We start from the raw sequence: 9,657 nt of genomic DNA on the forward strand, positions 1-9,657 counted from the left end.
ACTGTGGCTGAGCTCCAGGGATGCAGTCGGGAGATGCAGTCGGTAGAAAGTCAACCATCACTGAAGCCCTCCACCAGTCGGGGCTTTATGGCAGAGTGGCCCGTCGGAAGCCTCTCCTCAGTGCAAGACACATGAAAGCCCGCATGGAGTTTGCTAAAAAAAACACCTGAAGGACTCCAAGATGGTGAGAAATAAGATTCTTTGGTCTGATGAGACCAAGATAGAACTTTTTGGCCTTAATTCTAAGCGGTATGTGTGGAGAAAACCAGGCACTGCTCATCACCTGTCCAATAGAGTCCCAACAGTGAAGCATGGTGGTGGCAGTATCATGCTGTGGGGGTGTTTTTCAGCTGCAGGGACAGGACGACTGGTTGCAATCGAGGGAAAGATAAATGCGGTCAAGTGCAGGGATATCCTGGACCAAAACCTTCTCCAAAGTGCCCAGGACCTCAGACTGGGCCGAAGGTTTACCTTCCAACAAGACAATGACCCTAAGCACACAGCTAAAATAATGAAGGAGTGGCTTCACAACAACTCAGTGACTATTCTTGAATGGCCCAGCCAGAGCCCTGACTTAAACCCAATTGAGCATCTCTGGAGAGACCTAAAAATGGCTGTCCACCAACGTTTACCATCCAACCTGACAGAACTGGAGAGGATCTGCAAGGATGAATGGCAGAGGATCCCCAAATCCAGGTGTGAAAAACTTTTTGCATCTTTCCCAAAAAGACTCATGGCTGTATTAGATAAAAAAAGGGTGCTTCTACTAAATACTGAGCAAAGGGTCTGAATACTTAGGACCATGTGATATTTCAGTTTTTCTTTTTTAATTCTGTGTTTTTCTGTCAATATGGGGTGCTGTGTATACATTAATGAGGGAAAAAAATGAACTTAAATGATTTTAGCAAATGGCTGCAATATAACAAAGTGTGAAAAATTTAAGGGGGTCTGAATACTTTCCGTCCCCACTGTAACTATTATAAGAAGCAGGGTATGACTTTTGTGCCATTTTAAACATTGTCAGCCCAGACAGGGCCAACTCTAATCCAGAGATAATTTCACAGTATGACCTCACTCATGGATGGCGACTGGCGAATGATTTGCGGCGTTACACAATGACACAAGTGTTCTTGGCTGCCTGAGAGATGGTGTGACTCACTCCCAGCCTCTCCTCCTTTTTCCTCCTAAAAACTCTCAGCCTAATCCTGCCACATCCCTAAAAAAAGAGCCTTTGAGGATGGTGACGCACTTTCATCCATTTCTGGAAGTTAAACAAACTTGGAAAAGCTGGGAAGTGTAACTAATAAATAGCCGTCTGTATTATGGTGACTGGGAGGAGAGCGCTTTGCCCTGAAATATACAGTAACTAATTGTACTCAAGTGTAGCTGAGCCCGCAAAATATAAACATTTATTCTGAAAGGGAATTTGCCTTCAAGGAAAGAATGCTGAAAAGACATTTCCTCATCAGTTGCAGTATTAGACACGTTCGGCACAATACTAAATTAAAGGACCAATCCTCCTAAAATGAATATTTCTGTGTTTAGTAGATACCGGAGAATTAAACTGTGCATAAACCCCAAAATAGAAATAGAAATTGACGTTAATTTATTAGATGTGGTGGCTGAATTAATTTTCTTTTTTTATGCACTTTTTTTCCTTCTTTTTTTTTTTCACTGGTTGCCAGTAACGCACTTCCTGTCAATGGCTGACAACACCCATTGTACTCTATCTGTATGTATGGAGGAGCAATGTTGTCACCCAAGGATGCTCTCCTTATTTGGACTACAAACACCTCCCCCTCTTCTAATCTTTATTACAGAGGGCAGAGTAGCTGAAGATAGCTGGAAAGGCTAATGACGCTACACCCCTTTCACACTGAGGCAGTTTTCAGGCGTTTTAGCGCTAGAAATAGCGCCTGAAAACCCACCTCCCTTTCATTTCAGTGTGACTTTTCACACTGTGGCGGTTTGCTTGTGGGACGTTAAGAAAAGTCATGCAAGCAGCATCTTTGGGGTAGTTTGGGAGCGATTTATTTAGTGCTCCCAAAAGGTCCTGCCCATTGCAATGAATGGGCAGTGTTTCCAGTGCGCTATTGGCGCTTTTAACCCCTTTTTTGGCCACTAGTGGGGATTAAAAGTGCCCCACTAGCGGCCAAAAAGCCCTTAAACCCTTAAAAGGCCTTAAACAGCCTTAAAGTGCCGCTAGAACGAGCGGCGCTTTAGCGCTAACACACAGGCAGGCCCAGTGGGAAATTAGTCTTAGATATTTTAGTTCAGTGCACACAATGGTCACAACATTTCCATCAGGATAAACAGACTCTTTCCTGTAGTTTCAGAAAATATACTTAGCATGAAAAAGAAATGAATGCAGCCACCATATCTAATGACAGGTAAGCTGCAATTTTTTCTTCTTGGGTTTAGATACTTTCCTGATAGTTTCTTCTTTCTCGGGTTTGTTCACTCGCACAAGTTCAAACCCACATTTCATTGCACACCTGCTCTGCCCATTATGAGGGGTTCCTACCCCTCATACTAAGTACTAAGTTCCTGAGTCTCCACATCTGCTGTACCCATTATGAGAGGTTCTCACCATCCCTGTTCTGACTTCTAAGTCTTCACACCTGCTGTGCCCATTATGAGGGGTTTCTGCCATTCCTGAACTAAGTTCCTGAGTCTGCACACCTGCTAAACCCATTACGAGGGGTTCCTACCATCCCTGTGCTGAGTTTTCAGATCTGCACCCCTGGTGTGCCCATTATGAGGGGTTCCCATCATTCTTGCTCTGAGTTCCCAGGTCTGCACACCTGCTGTACCTATTATGAGGAGTTCCCAGATCTGCAAACCTACTGTGCCCATTATGAGGGGTTCCCACTATCCCAGCTCTGAGTTCTCCAGCCTGCACACTTGCTGTGCCCATTATGAGGGGTTCCCACCATCCCTGCTCTGAGTTCCCAGGTCTGCACACCTGCTGTGCCCATTAGGAGGGGTTCCCACCATATCCATGCGCCCGGCCCCTAATTTACATGCATGCCGCCGGACGCATGGATTTCAATGTTTTGTTTTTTTTTAGGCACGGATTAGAACCTGAGGCTCCAATTGGCTTCAAAAAAGGGTGGGCTCGGGGCGTGGAGCCGCCCCCCCCCCCAAAAAAAAATGGAGCACCAGCTGCCGCTGTGCTGTGTCCATTACGAGGGGTTCCCACCATCCCTGCTCTGAGTTCCCAGGTCTGCACACCTGTCATACCTAACAGTGTTAATTTTTACATCAAATTTCAATTTAGGTTCAGTCATAGTCTTTTGACTAAAATGCCATTTTAGTTTTTGTATTTTAATCATCTGAATTGAAACTGAATTTTATTTAGTTTTCATCACTGAAAACATCGAGTTGACGAAAACTAGGACAAAAGTATTTTTCCTGATGAAATCACACTCCCTGAATTCCTGGGTCTGAACACCCGCTGTACCCCTTATGATGGGTTCCCACCATCCCTGCAGAATTATATATTTATTTTATATTATGGAAAATGTAACTGAAGGAGCTGGAACACACAAAGGTGGGCAGGGACATTCAGAACTGGATAGGAGCAGAGCTTGGAATTATGCCATGGAGATGTCGCTGTTGGAGAATCCAAAACATAAGAAGCCAAAGACTGACTTGCTATAAATAAAACTTACAAATCTCTTTTGGACAAATCCTTTAAGTTAAATGCAGCAGAAGAAATGTGACTTTAGGACATGTTTCCTTAAGCCTGGGTTAACACACTTGTGTGAACACAGACATCACATGTGATTCGCACCGCATTGCTGCGCAGATCACATGCGATGTCTGTGCGATGCAAATTCAGCCATACAGATGTATGGCCGAACTTGCATCACATTCGCACGAAAATGCTGCAGGACTTTTTTTTCGTCACGCACTGGAATCGGATTGCATGGGTGTTTACACCTATGCGATCCGATTCCTGCACCATTTGACAGTTCGCACTGCGATCTACGAACCGATCTCGAAGTGTCATTAACTTTGTATTGACACCCGCAGCGGTTCACATAGGGCAGTGTGACCTGCTTGCGAGAGACATGGGATGTGGTAACCAGCACAGGAATCACGCTGGTTTCCACATAGCATATATGTGAACCCAGCCTAAATCAAAAGTTGAATCTGTGCAGAAGAAAACCCCTGGGTTTGAACACATTCATTGGCCAGCCTTCACCCCTAGATTAACATTCATTGTAACCCAAATGTGAAGGTTAATGAGGATTTATAGAAAACCTATATGTTGTAGATTCAGGGAAAATGTTTGCTTTGGATCCTAGCAGTATATACCTTTCCTGTACTTCCAGGTATGGAGAATGTGGCCAATCAGTGTTTTCACACAGTAAGGCTGGCCATACATTATACAATACATTTGTAAAATTTCCCTTTAGATTTACCAAAACCATATACTATGAGGTCAAACCTAAAAACTTTAAATTTGAATGTAATCAGGCAGGCCCTTGCACTACATAGATGAAGGTAAATCTAAAAGGAAATTGAACAAGAAAATTGTATAATGTATGGCCAGCTTAAGTCAATCCCAGTGACTTGTACCGTACACTAGAACCTTCCTTTACCTCTGATGGCCAAACAGAGAAGCAGGTGCGCAATAGGTAAGTAGGTATGGGATGCTGAAGAGAGTTAAAGTGGTTGTAAAATTCTATGCATTAAGGTAAAAAACCTTCTGTGCTGCAGATCTCACCCCCCCCCCCCCTCTTTTTTACCTGAGCCCAATCCGATCCAGTGATGTGCACGAGCATAGCGGCTCCAGCCGCTGTCGCTTTCCGCATTGGACAGATTGTTAGCAGCAGGAGCCATTGGCTCCTGCTGCTATCAATCAAAAGCTGTGACATGGGTGGGGGGAGGGGCTGAGTGACGTGGGGTAAGGGGGCGGGGTTCCTGTAACACAGCAGTGGGATTCGGGAGCGAGCCTACATGGGTGCCCCCATGTAAAGCGGCTTTCGGTAGAGGCACCAGATGGAGAGGAGGATCAGGCTGCCCTGTGCAAAACCATTGCACAGAGTAGGTAAGTATAGACATGTTTGTTATTTTTAGAAAAAAATAAAAATCAAAGCTTTACAACCACTTTTTAAGTTAAAGCGGAAGTAAACTTCCATCTTTTGCTTTTACCTATAGGTAAGCCTATAATAAGACTTACCTATAGAAAGTGTAAATGTCTCCTAAACGTGCACCATCTAGGTGGAGATATTTAGTGCACATGTAGCCAGTCACATCACTGGGGCATGCGCTCTGAAGAAACAAGCACCCGTGCCGTTTCTTCAGAGCCCCGTGTGCATGCGCGGGAGTGACATCATCGCAGCTCCAGCCAGTCACAGAGCCAGAGTCTGCGAACCCAGAAGCAAGACGAGTGAAGATAAGAGCGCCTGCAGCTCTGACATCTCGGCGCTGGAGGAGCTTTGTTTTACAGTAAGTGTAACATAATGTGCTAGTATGCGATGCATACTAGCATATTATGCCTTTACCTTGCAGGTACAAAAAAATAAAAATTCCCAGCGGTTTACAAGCGCTTTAAAGTGATTCTACTTTTTTTTAATCCTGCTGAGATTCTCACTTACAAGGTATTAAAGCATAGGCGTGTGCACAGGGTGTGCCAGGTGTGCCTGGGCACATCCTAATCACCCCATATGCATTAGCATTATCCAGGGACAGCACCAGGGGGGTAGTTGGGGGTGCCAGTGTAAATGCCCCCATTATATTAACCCTTTCATGACTAAGCCTATTTTTGAAATTTGGTGTTTACAAGTTAAAATCCGTATTTTTTGCTAGAAAATTACTTAGAACCCCCAGACATTATATATATATATATTTTTTAGCAGAGAATCTAGAGAATAAAATGGAGATTGTTGCAATATTTTATATCACACGGTATTTGTGCAGCGGTGTTTTAAACGCAGATTTTTGGAAAAGGGACACTTTCATGAATTTTAAAAAATCCAAACAGTAAAGTTACCCCAATTTTTTTGTATAGTGTGAAAGATGATGTTACACCGAGTAAATAGATACCAAACATGTCACGCTTTATAATTACACGCACTCGTGGAATGGCGACAAATTACGGTACCTATGAATTTCCATAGGCGACGCTTTACATTTTTTTTTACGGTTACCAGGTTAGAGTTACAGAGGAGGTCTAGTGCTAGAATTATTGCTCTCGCTCTGACGATCGCAGCGATACCTCACATGTGTGATTTGAACACCATTTACGACTTCCATATGCGCTTTCTTCGCTGCGCAAGCTCGCGGGGACGCTGTAAAAAAACATTTTTTTTTTAAATTTATTTTAATACTTATAAATTGTGGTTAAAAAAAAAATGTTTTTTTTTTTACTTTTATTGCTGTCACAAGGAATGTAAACATTCCTTGTGACAGTAATAGGTGGTGACAGGTACTCTTTATGGAGGGATCGGGGGTCTAAAAAGACCCCCAATCCCTCCTCTGCACTTCAAAGTATTCAGATCACCGAAAACGGCAATTCTGAATACTGTGTATTTCTTTAAATTCGGCGCCACTGGCAGCCGAGTAAACGGGAAGTGACGTCATGACGTCGCTTCCGCGTTTACAATTAGAAGGCTGCAACGAAGCTTCGTACCAGCCCGCCCCCAGCTGCCGGAGGCATCCGATTGGACACCGGGCCTCCCGATCGCACGGGAGCGGTAAGAGCGGCTGGGGGGGCGTCCCCTCCCGTTCCTCCGGTATAACAGCCAATCGGCTTTTAGCCGCATCGGTTGTTATACACGGATAGCCGATCGCCGGCTCGAAACAACTGTACTGGGATGATGCCTGCAGCTGCGAGCATCATCCCGGTATAACCCCGGAAAGCCAAGTACGCACATCTGCGTACGCTCGGCGGGAAGGGGTTAAAGGCTAGGTTCAACAGTAGGAAAACGTTACATTTAGGGTGTAACGTAATATGCTCCCAATCAACTGTCTCCCACCACCAGAGCCTCCTTTCTGCGACAGCAGGTGGCGTTCATGTGTATTTGAGATTTGGGGTGCACACCCTAATGCAATAGGCTGCGCACACCTATGTATTAAAGTATATGTAAACCCAATTAATACAATATCTTATAAACTTTAATATATTAATGCGATTTCTCTGTCTGTCTTTGTTCAGCTGCTTCCTTTTATAGGGTGACAACGCTCTGTCCTTATCTACCAATTGCTCTTGTGCGTTGCTTGCCATCACTCATGGAGTGCATGTATATGAGGAGTGGTTGCAAAAACGTTGCTGGAGATCAGGTACCCGATTTTGACAGGTACCAGCTCTCCTCCCCATCTCCTTCCCCGCAGTCTTCTGGGACACACACAGGTCCCGGGAGACTGCGGGACTATTTACAATGTGCAGTGCAGCCGCAGTGGGCACCTGGCTGTGAAGCCATAAGCTGTCTCAGCTGGGTGCCCATAGGTAAGATGCAGGGGACAGAAGACAGGAGGTGAAAATGGCTGGGATAAGCTCATCTAGCATGCTGGATCAGGGGACAGTTGAGTGGCTATTAAGTCAGCAGCTACAGTTTTTGTAGCTGCTGACTTTTCATTTTTTACACAGGAGACTGGAGCTCTCTTTTAACAAAGGATGAAAAAAGTGAAAGCAAGTCATATTTTTAAATGGCTTTTTTTTTTCAATAATACACAGTGCAAACTAAATGCCACTCACTTAGGATTATTCTATACAATGTCCCCTTGGCTTGGTGGATCTTCATTGAAAATTGGTTTAGATTAATTATTGATAAAATAAATAAATCTCCTATTTAAAAAAAAAAAATTCTGTAGCAGTGCCTAGTAATAAGATCAAGATTTTCTTTTGAGGACAAAAAGAGCAGATACAACATTCTCCAGGGTGCGGGATTCTGAATTGCATTTAAAAATATATTATAAAAATGCAGATATAACTATAAATTTTAAGGGACTACACAAGTGAATTTTGAAATTAGAATAGATTTCTCATTTAGATACGTTTTCCATTTCTATGACTGGCATTCCATGGGAGGAGGATATTTAGAGAAAATGGAACATTCCTGCCTAATATAGAACTGCTACGTCTATATTGGGCTGTAGACAGAGCACAAACACTTGCAGGGACTGTCTTATCTCAGCAGAATTTCTGGAAAATGTCCCCTTATCAAAATAGGCCTGTCCACATATTCACCACCTCTCCGGGCATGTGGGACTTGGAAATCGTTCTGCGGCCACTTCCGGTGAAATAGAACGCTTCTGTATAATCTATAGTGATAGAAACTGTCTGTGAAGAGACGTGGGCACAACACAAGCCAAAAGTGGCATATGAACCCAGCTGATAATGAATGACAACCATGCAAGGATATCATTATCTTTTGATGTATATAGACCATCATATTCGGTAGTGTTCATACATAACATACTGTATATTATTAACTAAACTCTAGGCAGATAGAAATTATTGCAGCGCTGTAATCATTAATACATAAATTACATTTTTTTTTTTAATACAAGTGGTGTAAATACCTGAATTTTGACCTGTTTTAGCCTTTTTCAGTCCCTGTACAGCAGGGTTGGAGCGTGAGAAGAAGCAGCACAAGGAATTAATGCGTTTTTGTGTGCCAAGATGCATGCTGATAGGTGGAGACAGCAGAGTGACAGAGAGATTAACTCATCACTGTGCTGCTTCTCCTTTCACTGTGTAGTAACAGGTTGGGGACAGGCCCAGAATGACCTGGACTCAGAGGCAATAGGTTTAATGAGACTAATCATCAGAATGAAGACATCTAGTGGCAGAAAAAAAAGTACTGCAAGGGAAATCTCTGAATTGAAGGTAAATATTGCAGCAAAAGCTGGTTTTGTTTATCTATCTTTTTGGCTATTCATTTTTATCAAGTTATTTTGGCTGGAGTACTGTTTGTTTAGCAGCTAGCACAGCGGTTTGTTTGACGCTGATGCCTTCCTACACCTTGCGATCTGTGACAACACTACGGTTTGTTTTTTAATGCTTCATTATTTTCCTTTGCTTGTATGTACAATCTGTAAGGGGGGTTTGTTGGCTTCAATAAATTAAGTTAAACAGGATTACGCTATGTGATTTCTTCATCAATAAGAATACTAGCAGAGTGGATATTCCCGAGAAGTGGCAACAAAAAGATGTGTTTGTGACACTTCTTTTTACTCGACACGTTTTGCGAGCCACTGCTCACTTCTTCAGGAGTAGATCATTAGGTGCAGCTTCTCTAGAACAGGGGTCTTCAAACTACGGCCCTCCAGTTGTTCAGGAACTACAATTCCCATCATGCCTAGTCATGTCTGTGAATGTCAGAGTTTTAACAATGCCTCAAGGGATGTGCAATTCCGCAACAGCTGGAGAGCCGTAGTTTGAAGACTCCTGCTCTAGAAAAACAAAGCATGCATTGAAAGTACATATCACATAAAATCTCTTTCTGCAAATAGGAGGCCCAAGTGGAGCCCCATTGCTTACAAAACAGCAAAGCCGAGGTTCCAAGAAGTGATCCCCTAGGAGGCAGCCACGGGATGCATTCGGCCCAGGAGCTGAAGGGATGGGGCCTACAACAACCCACCGGGGGGGGGGAACATGTGAGGGACAGACATGACTCAGTGGTGACAGTTGTGTCCACTGAT

The sequence above is a fragment of the Aquarana catesbeiana genome, linkage group LG03 (genome assembly GCF_042186555.1).
Source record: "Aquarana catesbeiana isolate 2022-GZ linkage group LG03, ASM4218655v1, whole genome shotgun sequence".
Lineage (NCBI taxonomy): Eukaryota > Metazoa > Chordata > Amphibia > Anura > Ranidae > Aquarana > Aquarana catesbeiana.